Source organism: Eurypyga helias, unplaced genomic scaffold, assembly GCF_000690775.1.
Source record: "Eurypyga helias isolate BGI_N326 unplaced genomic scaffold, ASM69077v1 scaffold204, whole genome shotgun sequence".
Classification (NCBI taxonomy): domain Eukaryota; kingdom Metazoa; phylum Chordata; class Aves; order Eurypygiformes; family Eurypygidae; genus Eurypyga; species Eurypyga helias.
The window spans coordinates 10,472-24,694 of record NW_010244085.1 but is presented as its reverse complement, the minus strand read 5'-3'; positions in this window follow the sequence as shown (position 1 = coordinate 24,694).

Below are 14,223 nucleotides of genomic sequence, written 5' to 3'. Positions count from 1 at the left end.
TGGCTCTGAAAATGATACTGATGCAATTATGACACCAAAAAACTGACTTGAACTACACAGATGGTTGGCTCTTCTGAACCAAGCAGGAACTGTCCAGTGTCTGTGACTGGTACAATACAATCTTTTTACCTGATTGTCACTTAGAATTAATCACTCTAGAATTTTTCAGGAGATATCAGAATGTGACTATATTTTCTCTCTGCCCATTCGTCTCTTAACTTTTGTGTGGTGGGTGTATTCCATGCCTCACTATGTTCTGCATGTTGTTGTTGTTGTTTTTCAGGTTTATGTTGGAAAATGTTTTGGTCCACACCAGTATTTTATTTACTTATGTTACAATAGGTCAGGACATTAGCTGGGCAGTTCGCATTTGTAGCACTTCAGTACTCAAAAATAGGAAGAGACCATTTAAACTAGCGTCAACATTTGGCACTTAAGCACAGATTAATACCAAAAAAGGAGGTATTAATAATACAGTACTATACTGTGTTATTTATTCTAATGCTCTGTACAAAATAAACATAAATATAATCTATATCAGCAAAAAAGATGCCCACAGAGGGGCACCTTACACTGTGTTTTTAATTAACCTACCATGTTAATTCTTCAACTTTATGAACCTATTAATCTATTTAGACTACAGCTGTGTTAGATCTAAGTTGCAGTGAGGGTGAGTGGAAAACAGTGAAACATTATTAAACCTGTCCAAAGAATATGGTTATTACCATAGCAGCTATGCACAACACTACTTATACATTGTGAACATGAGGTTACAGTCATAGTGAATGCAGAATTGTGGAAGTCCCCAACAGCTGGATGTGCACAAGGATATTTTGTGCCTTATGCTCAGAGAGTTTTTTGTCTTACTCTCACAATGTTAAAGATTTTAATGGGGTTTGATATTTTATTAGAAATGTTAACCATACAAAGCTATGAATAATATATAGAAAATATTGCTTGCATACATGTAAACTGGTGATTTACTTATTATTTCCACCCATTATGGTTACATGGCAAGAAATTCCTTGTTTGGCTATAAAAATTTTTAATAGGTAGCCTTTCATTAAACAGTGGAATTAAATAGTGTGGTGTCATATATAATATGCCTCGTGCACAGATCTGCTGGGAAATTTATAGCATCTGTTGTGCCAGGCTGAGAAGCAGTAATTAAAATTCCACAAATGTTTAAACATCCATTACATTTCAAGTGAAAGATATAATTCTGCATATTTTCATTTATGAGGTCAAAACACTAGTGCCTACAGTGACTTCTGCTGCACAAGTTTCCCAAATGTTTACATTCACAGAAATCTTCTAAAGCATATTAAAAAAAAGTACTTTACATTTGTTTATGTATTTTTGTGTGCTTTTGTCTCTGGACATATATGTGTGTATAAATACATACAAATTTATGTTCATATGTTATAAACCTGAATGCAGTCTTCTGACAGTGCTCTGTAGTAGTGCCTAAGAGCATGGTATTGAAAGAGTCTTGGCTGAATTTTATTCAAAATATTTCATCCTCAAACTGTATAAAAAGATCATAACAAATGAGTAACAATGCTTTCCTTAGAGAGGTTGCACTACTGAGTCTCTTTACATCATGACACCTTCACTGTTCCTTTCACAGAATCAATTGAGCAGATAATAAAGGTAAACAGAAAACAGATATGAGGAATGGATATAATTTATAAATTGCCACACTTTTTTCAAGGCAGGAAAAAGCTTTGTGCACATCCTCCTCTCCTGTTATTTCTGTGATGGTTAGGTGGACCAAAAAATTCATACTATACCAGCAAACCAACAATCTGATTGTTCAGAAACAATCTTTTCTACCTGTCTACACAAGTCAGTGAGCAGTGGAGACAAGACAGGAGAGAAACTTGAGAGCTCTCTGCTTCTACAAAAAGAGTATCTACATGCAGAAGTTTCAGATTGCCAAACAGACAATTTTTAGACTCTACCAGCACTGATACCAGCCACAGGTTATGAAAAACTAACAGTTTTCTTTCCAGAATTAACACTTCAAACATCTATTGCTTTCAAACCAATAGTTGGTTCTGTTACGTGGCAAAGATTTGCGCACACCAAGTGTACTTTAAGCCAATTCGGCCTACCTGGAGGTAACGTGTTCCTACTCCCCTAAGTGCTGACTGACCTTAGCAGCAACATTATAAAATACAAAACATTTTAACTAAAGAAAAAAAACCGAAGTAAAGTATCTAACAGATGTGAGAGGTGCTTTTTAAAAATGCTTTAGAATGATTTTTGGAAGCTTACTTGGGGATCAAAGCCTGCAAAAACTAATCGATGAACCTCATTCCATCTCCAGTGGAAGGGCAGAGAGCGCCTAAATAACAGTGACGAGTGAGGTCTCAGGAGGTCTCAGGCTCTTTTTTGCCATGCATGCTCTTGTATTTTCACTGGCGGCTGCTGCCTCCACTCACAAACCAATCAGAAGGACAAAGGGTGTTAGGATGTGGCAATTATAGTGAGGGGGAACTGTTTCTGTAAAACTTGCTAAGGTACTTTTAAAATTCTCTCCTATTCTTCCCACTAATAATGGTAAGTGTTCCTCCTAGTATTGTATCTACCCTCAATTCTGAAAAAGCTACCTTTCCAAAAGAACCAAGAAAACACTTCCACGATTCCGAAATGCAGCCTTTTTTAATTTTAACCTTTCCTTTTTCTGCCAAGTTCTGCAAAAAGGTGCTCTGGCATTTCTCTCTGTGCATCAAAAACAGTATAGGTTTAGTTGGGATTCCTCTGCTGTTGCGCAGAAACTGCTTCCTCTTTCAGAACAGAGCAACTCTCCACCGGCATCCTTCCATCCTCCTTATTTTACAGATGTTTATATGTCCGCTGGTTGCGTTCCTCTCAGCTGAACCAAGCCTAGCTTTTCCCTGCAGCTAATGGGATCTCTATTGCACAAGTTTCAGATTAATTTCTTACACTTTTGGTAACATCTGTTCATCATAATCAAAATCCATTTCACTACCACAATCATCTTTCTTGTGGACTTCACAATTCCCAACTCTTTTCAGTCCAGTCAGCGTAAAATTTCATTGACTGTTTCCTCTTATATGCAGTCTCACATCTCAACTTCAAATACTTTGCAGTTTTCTTTAATTTAGAATCCAGTTATTCTCTTTATTTTCAACATGCATTTTTTTCAAAGTACCTCACTAAACATTTCCTCTTTGGTGTATTTATATTTATTCGCTTCAAAGATACAACATACATAGCTTTTCACTTATGTTTGTATTTATTTATTTATGTATGAAACTCTGTGCTTCAGACCTGACCTAGCCAGCTCATGTGCTTTGGGAAAAAGTTGATCATAAATCTTACCTGATAGAACTGTCAGCTTGGTTCAGTGAAAGGAGGCTTATGCAACCCTCATGTCTGAATATGTTTATTTTTTCTTTTACTGCAGTCAGTTCCAGGTGTTTACCTGTCTGTCCCTCTATCTTTCAAAAACAACTATGAACCCCCTACCCAATTTCAATAAATTTTACAGAACAGAACTATCAATTTGAAGTTGCAGAGAATTTCACAAGAACTGTAGGATGGGTAGAAGAACAAGATCCTACTTGTGCTCTATGCAGAAAACTCTTGAAAGAGAGTTTATAGGTACTCAGCAAATTCACATCATAGAGAGATGTTATGAATATTACAGATGCAGAAAAAGCTTTGATCAGAGCTTGTAACTTGAAAGACATCTGAGACTCCAACCACAACACACAAATTCTTGGGACAGCATTTCTAAGTTCCATTGCTTGTGGAATTACTTGCTTCTTTGCTGTTTCTCTCTCATCATTTACATATTTGCCACAATCTTGTTACTATACCATTTTATTCTGTGAAGCCTTATGGGTTTCAGTTTGTGAGAAGACATGGTCCAAATTCAAATTCTGCTGCATTTGTATGAACAGATTTCTGCTCAAATGTCCCTGAGGCAAAGCATTCATTTTCATTAGAAGAAACACACTCGGACTGCATGCTAACATTGCCTTGCAAAATTTCTTCCAGACAATCAGTTGTGCAAAAGCTTGGCTCAGTGAAGCATTCCTAATTTACACCACTCACCCTTTCAAAGACTAAATAAAGGCAATTATCTGCAAAATCAGAGCAAGGGAAGACACATAAAAAGTTTACAGAACAGAAACAATTCCCAAGTTGCATAGGAAAAAAACCCCAACCAAAACAAGGCATGTTTAAAATGTGGTTCTAAAATAAACAGCTTATCATTACTCCAAGTGTGGGAAAGGAAGATAAGAACTAAATAAGAAAATGTAGGTCATCTCCAGTTACTCTAAAGGAAGATGAAATTAATTGACCTTTAGTATCTCATCTAGAATTAGCTACTTCCCGGTACAGATACCACTGCTTCTGAAATGAACTGTTGCTTGAGTCACAGTTTTGCCATCTCATTAGTTACAGTAGCTTATGGTTACAATAAAGCTCAACATAGTAAGTGTTACAACTGATACAAAAAAATAATTTATTCCATTCTTTAGCAGCACTCTGCCAACATTTCTCGGCGTAACTGAGTATCTGCAAACTGCTCTGAAATCAATGATTTGGAAATACTTCGTGCATCTCAGAATAAGGCCTTTACTTTAATCTCATGTAGTCTTAGTCCTTGGGAGTAAGAAGACTGAGTCTACAAGTTACTGAATCAAGCATCCAAAATGATTAATGAGAAGCATTTCTAAGCCATCCAAGAGAACATGCATTCTGCTGTATATTTTAAACATAGGGGAAGATTAGAAATCAATCATTACTAGACACCACTGTGCCATCCTGTAGCCACATTTCATATTTATTAAAATCTCTGTGTCTAAAGATTCTTCTTTTCCCCTCCAAAACTGTTGTAAGGTGGCCTTCTTGGAATTGCCTCTGAATAAAGTATACATTTGGATTAGCTTTCTTTCAAATACCTACACAGCATTAATAAAGCATCCATCTCCAGATTCATGTTCTGTTCCAATACAGTAACACAAACCACACCAGTGGAAAAGTCACCAATTTTTGGGGCCAAGTTTTAAACAGAAAATTATCATAGTACTCCTGGGACAAATGAATACTACAGCTCAGTACTACTCCTGGAAAATAGATTGATTTTTTTACAGAAAAAAAAAACCAAACCCCAAAACTATATCACTTTCGCTAATCCAACCAGAATTGAAATAATAAATCAAGGAGTAGATGTTTACATGAATAATGAGATGTCCACAGTTACATGAGCTGGAATAAAATCCTGTAAGGGCTATAAATCTTTATGCTTCAGTATATAAAATAAGTCTAAATTCTGTTGATTAGGAAGATGTAACCATACAATGCAAGATTCTTTGATTTCCCTGCAATGTTTCCCTGAAGTATTATCTCCAGGAGACATCTCAACCTCAGAGATAATAATGAAGAAAGGGAGATGTCTTACTGAGAGGGGAGATGCCAACTAACATTGTCTTCTTACACTTGAAAAAGGTCTTTGGCTAATATTTTTTGTAATATCCAACATCTGGGTTTTCTCTGTCACAAATGAACTGCAACAACTCCAATGTCAAGGACTTCTCCAAAATCAAGGAATAAAGTGTTGAATTATTTCCTTTTTATGATCATTTGTATATATGAGAAATTGCCTGTGCAGAACTTGAACCAGTGGTTGTTCTTCCGTATAAAGTGCATTCACATAAAACAAACCCCTGATCTTCTCTTCCATTTACTTAAAAAGTGTGAGCCATTTGGAGAGAAAGCAGACAAAAAGTGCTGTGTAATTTAACTATGAGCACTTCCATACCACACATGACACTACATTATGATAACCAAAGATGTGAATGGCCCATTGGGCAATCAAATACTGAAATATTTTAACATAAAAGTGCTTGTTGAGAACTAGAAAAGAATTAATACATTCATAACAATCATTTGTTTCAATACTCCAGAAAACAGACTAGCACAATAGTAAATTTGAAAATTGGGTAAGTTCACTTGATGACAGATACAAGAATTTGACCTGGAAACCCTAATTTGTTTAAGCTTACGTTTGAAATACCACAGGGATAAAGGCATGAGGTTAATCTACAAAGAAAATTATTGGCTACAAATTCAGTATAAAAAAGCAGCTAAAGAAAGACCAAATTAACTTCTAAGATTTCCAGATTTTTCAGACTAGAAGTGATCTTACACATGAACTGTATCCCAGTTCTCTGTTTTGTAACTAACTTATGTTTCCAATTCAAGGCTTTTATACATTTTATCAATTTTGTTTTAGTTAAATTTTTTATAATCTGCTTGGAAATAATGAAATGGCATCAAGACTTGGCCAGTCTAGCTTTGCTTGCCCGAGATTGTAATTTGCTCACACAAGGACTGAATGCATCTACACTGACTGAAATAACAAGAAAATAAAGAAGGATGTTATTTTATTTGCCAGCTGAAGGCATTACCTCAATCACAGTTAAAACCAGCCATTAAAGTAATTTCAAGTTTCAAGTAGTTACTTGGGATAAAATGCTGAAGGAAGCTACTGAAGTGAATACGAAAGTTGCAACTGACTTCCGCAGGACTGCGGTTTCAGTTGGAATGGCTGATAGAGCCCCACCTGCACAGTAGCTATGGCAATGACTAAGCCCATTACAGCTAAGCAGGACAGAAGAAGTAAAAGATTCTGTGGGGCTTGCATGAATAATTGCAAAATGATCATCTCATATGCTCAGGTGGGAAAAGAAACTTTGGCACACTTTTCCTCCCATAAAATCAGCTTAATAAAAGAAGTCAGAGGTAACAGGGTTCTCTTCTCGCACCACTCTGCAGAGAGAGGTGGCCAGAATAGGAGAACAGGAAGATCGTCTACTTGCAGGGAACAATCCTCACTACAGAAAACTGATATACTGCAACTGCAGTTTATTGTCCTGATCCTGTCCTTACTCCAAAATATAACTCTTACTTATACAGGCTATCACACAGGTATCAGTCGAATGATCAAAGTCAATGCACTTACTGCATGTGTCCTCTTCACTGTTCAGGCAAATATTGGAAATGTACAGCTGGCTGGAATATCCTAATATTACATATCCCTGACATGCCTACTGCAATTATGCAGATCAGTTTTACTGAAACAATTCTGGTCTACACTGAAATCAATGTGGACATATTATATCGTGTGAGCACACCTCACTCAGAAATATAGCAATACTATGTCAGAGGAATCACAGGATCAATATTTATTACTGCAGGGGATGTAGTATGCTGTATTCCTGAAGAAGCTGATATAAACAAGAGAAAAGTATCTCTGTGGGAGTTTACCCTGCTGAGTCAAACTGAAAACCCGCACAATTCTCCAGACATCTGGGATCTGCCTCCTTTCAGAAAATTTCATCTTCCGTAGCTGATTATATATTTAGCTGTTCTAAGGATGCATTTTCTAGGCTTTGGGAAAACGGAGTTTGCTTGAACTAAACACTGCATGAGAACTGTCATGTACAGTCATTCCCACTTCACAGTTTTTGCCACAGGTACGTGAATTCATAAATGTTTTTTCTATATGCAAATAAAACAATAAAGTAAAATAATATGGAAAATATATTCCATGAAAAATAATTAGATGTCTTTTTCTGAGCCAACCTGACATACTTCTTCTCGAGCTTCACTTGGTAATAGTAAATTATTTTTGTTAATCTGCTAGTAAATTTTGATTATACTTACCTTGAATTGTAAATAAAAATGTTACACAATGCTTGATTTGTTGGATAATTGGTTAACTTTTTCCCTGTTAAGTCTCAAAATTGCATACAGATAATTAATTTAATATACTGTTTATGTCTTAGTTCGAGTAAGATTACTTCACCACTACTTTGTAACCCAGATCGCTGTGCTGTGCCTAAAACTGGTTAACAGCTTCAGATGTGTTAGCAACAATTTGTTACACTAGGTGCCAAGATGGAAAATGGAAAGGACTAACCAACCCAAATAAACAAACAATGCAATTCAAGAACAATTTTGAGCTCACCAGGGAGCTGAAAATCTATTCCAAATGCTGCTTCAACTACATGTTGTATAAATACTATAATATTTCTTTTCCAAAACAATGCTCTGCAAGCCCATGGCAACATAGGCTGCATCACAATTTTATAAAACTTTAAAAATGAAACCTTATAATGTTTGATACTAAAGGTTTGATGATGAGCAGTGATCTGCAAGAAATTTTGAGTGTTATCTATTTTTCACTATCCAAACTCTGCACAACCCTCATAACTCTGCAAATTCAAAAGGTAACAGAAACGTTCTCTAAATAGTCCAATACACAAATTAGAAATACTGGAAGTCTGTGTTGAATTCCAGTTTCTCTCACTCGGTGCTTACAGTTTGACCTTGACATCTCTCTTATTATCTTGTCTTTCCCTCTGAGATCCTTTCTTATCCTTGACTTATCTCTGTCAATAAGCAGGATGAATTAATTTACACTGAACCACTGACTGCTTCCACTACTTCAAATGTTAATGTTAGCCAGGCCTAAAGCTGGCCTTAGGTATTACTGCCCTATACCAAAAGTTCCAATGTGAACATACCTTAAATTGTCAGGTTCGTTCCTGAAGATAAAGTAATTAAAATCTAACAGTTGTAGGGCAGGTGATTATAGGAAACAGAACAAAACTAATGGGGATTAAAAAGAAATTAAATATTGATATTGAAATGAGTTTCCCATCTGTAGGAAAGGCTTTCTGTGAATTTTCCACAACTTTTCTCTCAAAGCCTCTTCAGAATCAGAATCAATAAAAAGATGAATGCTTCAGTCTCACATCAAGGAAACAAAAGTTTTCATGCAATCCTTATACTAAGTTAAGAGTGATAAACAAAATTTTTAACTTTTACATATACACAGCGTAGAAGATTCTAAAGACTAATTTACAAAGAATATTTTTATTATAAACAGTTCCAGAGCTGTCAAACTACAGATGCAAACAAATTAACTTTAATCTAGATCTGGTATGCATAATCTCACTACACAGACAAAAAGCTCCTCCTACACTTAACTCAGAAGCACAGCAAATGGTATAACATGCTACTGCAACTAATGGTTACAGGTACCCAAATAAATTAATTTAGAACAGATCAAGCATGGCTTTGGCAGTCATGATTTCTGTTACAAATTTCAGAAAAGAAACAAAAGTCCAGAAGTCGATATGTCTTCAGGACTTTAATTAAATAATTTATCCTTTAAGAGGAATACAACATAAACTGGCTTCTTGTCCCAAAATTGCATGTTTACAAGAAAAAGAAAAGAAACACCAAACCCAGAGCATTAGTTTCTAACTGTGGAGTTGCAGGAGTACTGCAAATTTCACCAGTATAAACACTGCCTAGTGTTTATTGGTGGACTTGGCAGTGTTAGGTTTTATGGTTGGACTCAGTGATCTTAAAGGTCTTTTCCAAACTAAATGATACTATGATTCTATGATTCTTATATTCAGTTATTATAAGACTTAGTTTTTCATTGCTTGAAACTTGCATATTATTTGGGTCAAAGTTTTTTATGCTGGTCATCTTCCTTATGCCAAATATGTGAATTCTTACAAGAAAATACCAACAATCACTCATTCCCCTCCAAAAACAAGCCTACAAGTCCTGTCAGGCTTTCACTTGAAATGTTCTTCTCAGATAAACCTGTGCTTGCAGGTATTTGAAAGTAGCATGGTGTCTCTGGGATGCAACTTTCACTGTACTCCAAAGCAGGCCAATTACCTGAAGAGTAATCACTGTAAGTCATTAATAATGTCTTTGGGTTTAGGGGTCAGAATGCCCAAGACACCATCTAAACTTTGCAGCTTTAATTTTTCAGTGTTTATTCTTGTTTGGGTTTTGTTTTGGTTTGGTTTTTTTCCACTGTAACTCCCCTATAAAAATTGCTGTATTTGGGGTTCTTAATCACAGATGACACTCAGAGCAATAGGCATCTCACAGTGTAAAAGTTTGTTCTTCCATGACAGTTATGTTTGGGAGGATTTGTTCAGCAGCAGCAAGACTCAATCTGTCTACTTTGTATTTTGCTAAGTGAACGACTGCATTCTTCAGAAAGTAATATTAATGGCCCAATTTGTCATGCCATCCTGTTTCAAGTGTACTATAGTATGTATGTACTTGAACATATATGTACAGTGTTCACAACTGCCACTAACTGTTCCACAATTGCACATGGATTCACATAAACTATATTTTTTTGGGACTTTGTATCTTCCTCCCAAATAACAGAGATATTTCTCCTTGCTTAATTCAATTTATGAAGAGTGACAGGTTTCTGAATACTGCAAAACCATAAAAGTGTACATTTTTCGAAGGTGAGTATATATTTTTTCTTTAACTGCATCTGTAACTGTAGCTGATTGAATTTTTATTTAAGTTTTCCACAAGGAGTCAGCTTGGGGATGACAAAGCATGGAAAGTTGTCTACAAAATGGATTACTGGATACTCATAGAAGTAAATAAATATAGGGTATGTAATTTTGAAGATAATTATGTACTCTTTACTCCAGCAAAACTCATACTGAAATGGACTGAACTGTTGTTTTACATGCTAAACTGGATTCTTGGAAGTCAGTGGAAGCTTTCCCTGAGTAGGCAGGGTAAGGGCCAGATACTTCAGAGGTGAATCGTTATCTTCTTTCAGATATTATCTGAGTGTCTCTCAGAATGGAATTAACCATTTGACTCAAAATTCTGTACTGCATTATGTGAAAGCAACTCCCAGCCAAATCCACCGAGTGCTCAGATGCACCTGGGAGTGCTGGCTCACAGAATAAGACCAAGCCTGTTGTGATAATGATCCCCTGATGTATAAATGATCTACGTTTACTGATGTATAAACACTCCATAAATTAACTGAAACAATCAAGCTCAGTATTCCTCCCCCATGACTGGAATACCAGCTGTAACATGCTGACTAGGAGTCCGAGATGCCTAATGGGAACCTTTTTGCTGTAGTTCTCTCTTTGCTTCCTCCTATGGGCTTCCTTTAAAATACATTAAAAGAGAATTTCCCAGTACCTTAGTTTTGAACTACTTCCGGCACACACAGAACAAACAATATTCCTACCTGGAACATGAAATGAGCTTATGCCAAGCTCCAAGTAGCACCAGCATTAGAGGCAAGTTTAGGAGAAAAACAGCAATTACACAGAAAAGCTCCGTTTTCAATGGCAGCTGATATTCTTGTTTCTATGAAAGACAGAATGCTAAAGTTTTTCAAGGTCCAGCTGTGCATAGCAGTCCAAAGAAATGCTACAGACTTGCTTGGATTCACTTGCGCTAGCCATGGTAACTAAGAGCTGAATTTGGCCCATGGCTCCTCCCGTACGTTCCTTCTTCTGGGCAATGTGTGTCTAAATACTTTGTAGTTAGAGAATGTTTTGATGTGGTTGCAAGTAAATGTAAGTATGGTTTAATGTCTGGCAAAATCAAAGTATACCTGCATAAGAATAAGCACATCTAATTTATAAAACAATGTTAGGACTCATATTGCTAGTAAAATAAATCAGTTTCTTAGAGAAAAGCAAAGTGCTAAACTAGTGTAAGACACAGAACTGAATTTCTTGTATTTGTAAGAAAGCCAAGGAAAAATACTGCTGGGTTCATTCAGAGGGTAGTTTCTATATTGTAGGTATTTTGGAATCCTGTAGTGAAATTTCTCTTTGGGAATTCTCTTCTGTCCAGCACTCAAAGTTTATTAAAGTTTTGTGGGAAAAAAGCTGTTTGGCAGCATCCCAGTCCATAAGGGTCTGAGAATGATGTGCCAGAAAGACTCGGGAGGCCTAAAAGGCCACTTTAAAATATGGAAAAGCGCTTTTTTTTTTTCCAGAGGCCCAGTTCAGGGGGTTTCAGTCTGTTTCATGGATTTTTCTAAGCTGCATTACAAAACCAAACAATTTGTTACAGGCACCCAAAAATCCTCTAATATTTTCACATTTAAACAACAGTGCTGCTTTAGAAGGAAAAGTTTTGTTTTTATGCTTTTCCACTGATAGCTAATAGCTATCTATTTGTAGATATGTAGACATGTATTTAGTGTGAAGATTATCTTCCAGTCACATTACCGTTTACATGCTGGCAGGGATCAAAGTCTATTTTCATCTTCACAACTCTTCATGTTTCTTCGTCTCTATGATTTTGTCCCATGATGACTGCCTAGTCATATGCACAAGCTGTTACAAATATATTAGCTAAACATATCCATGCAAGGATAAAAGCAACATCATGCATGTGTTCTGGAAAGAAAAGCATATTTTCTTTTTCTCCTTTTTAGCAGTCTTTTCAGTGACTTAACATACTGCGTCTCAGAGCATTTGAATTTAAATCATTATAAAATTCCTTTTCATTGATTTGTTTGAAAGTATTGAGATAGGTACTGACTTGGCAGAAATAACAGCTTTGACAAATCACAGCAGAAATGCACGCGGTTTAGGTATAACAGGTACTATACAGAAAACATCTCAAAAAAATTCTTCCATTGATACTTGGAGCCCAATTCTGATTTCATTAACATCACAAGGATTTTTCCCTTTGACTTCAGAAGAAAAAGATCAGGCTCACACTACGCTTCCCATCTGGCCATTTTAAGAACCGACCAGATGCACAGAGAGAAATAGACAACGCCAGAGAGAAAGGGAGAGAGATTCCGCTCATTCTACTGTACCTGACAGATCCCTGTCACTGAACCTAGGACAGGTCTACAAAAAGACAAAGCTCTGCACTCCCATGTATCACACCATCTGACTGTCATCTTCCTGGCCTGCATAACTGAATCCAGAGCTGAGAATCTTAATACAGTGCATAAAGGAAAGTTTTTGCATTTGGGACACCCACAAAAGCCATCCCTTGTATAGGGAGCAGGCTAATGTAAGCAGGCGTTCACTGAAAAGCACTCTATCCTAGGCTCTAGTCCCAACTCCTGCAATTATTCTTGTACTCATCCAGGACTGAGTATTTCTCTATTTTCCGTAAGATTTGACAATAGTTCCTCTTTCTTGCCAGTGTGCCATCACTGCAAGACTTAAAACCTGATGGTGAGTAGTGAATAACTTCTTTGGAAAGTGGAATTGAGGATGGGAGAATCCTTTGTACATTCTAAAAAGTCTGCTGCCTGCTGACTAAAGCATGGTCCAAAGGAGGAGTTGAGTCCTTTCAGACAGAGAAGAGAACCTGGATCTCATCCACATTTCTGTCTGTTCTAAGCGCTGAACTGCAGTCTGAAGGGAAACAGATTTTTCCACTGTGGGGCCAGCTGTTGCTGCAGGGTTCTGGCCTACCAGGCATTTTCAGAGCTCACCTACTGGATTGAACTCTCCAGGGAGACATGCAGAGGAATGCTTCATTTTTGGACACCTACTGGGCATTAGCCTGAAATAATTACTAGGCTGCTCAGTCCTGTTAAGGCCTAAGTCCCTTTGAGAGCACAAATGAGCACTGCTGGAGTACTTTATGCATCTCATAATAAAAAGTGCCTGAGTCTCCAATCAAACTTAGGTATCTCCAGGGTTACATGGCAGATGTATAAACAATTTTAGGACTGCAATTTTGACCCAGGGCATCTAAATTCCACCTGCCTTGAGCATCGGGTGTTTATGTCCTTTTCTGGGCCTCATCCCAGATTAGAATCAACTGCTCAGAAATAGTCATAATATCTGCATAATGCTGATTTTCTGAACGATTTATAAATATTAAGTAATTAATCTTCATATTGCCCCTGGACAAATATTTCCATTTTACATATATAAAAAATTGTGATAAATTGCCATAGGCTACAACTGAGTCAGTATCAGAATTAGAATGGAGGAATTCCTGGCTCTCAGACCAGAACTCAGTTCATGCCTCTCAGAAGAAAGAAAAGACAGAAAATCACACTTTTCAGAGGAGAACTATTATGTTGCCATGTTGTAATTGACCAAGGACTTTTAAAGTGGTTATGTTGTGGGTTTTTTTTTTTCAAAGAATACCTAAAACGTTGCAGCACTACCTGATACACGTTTACCTTTACAACAAGCAACAGAAGACAATGTACACAAGTACTTTCTATGTATGACGCGCTTTTTTGTATAAAAATGTTGCATGTGTCGCACGTATGATATGCACATGACATCTTACTACAGAGACCACACCTTGCAACTATACCCGTGATTTCCAGAAATAAAAGTTCTAATGTTAGATATTCACTAAATTGAATATGGT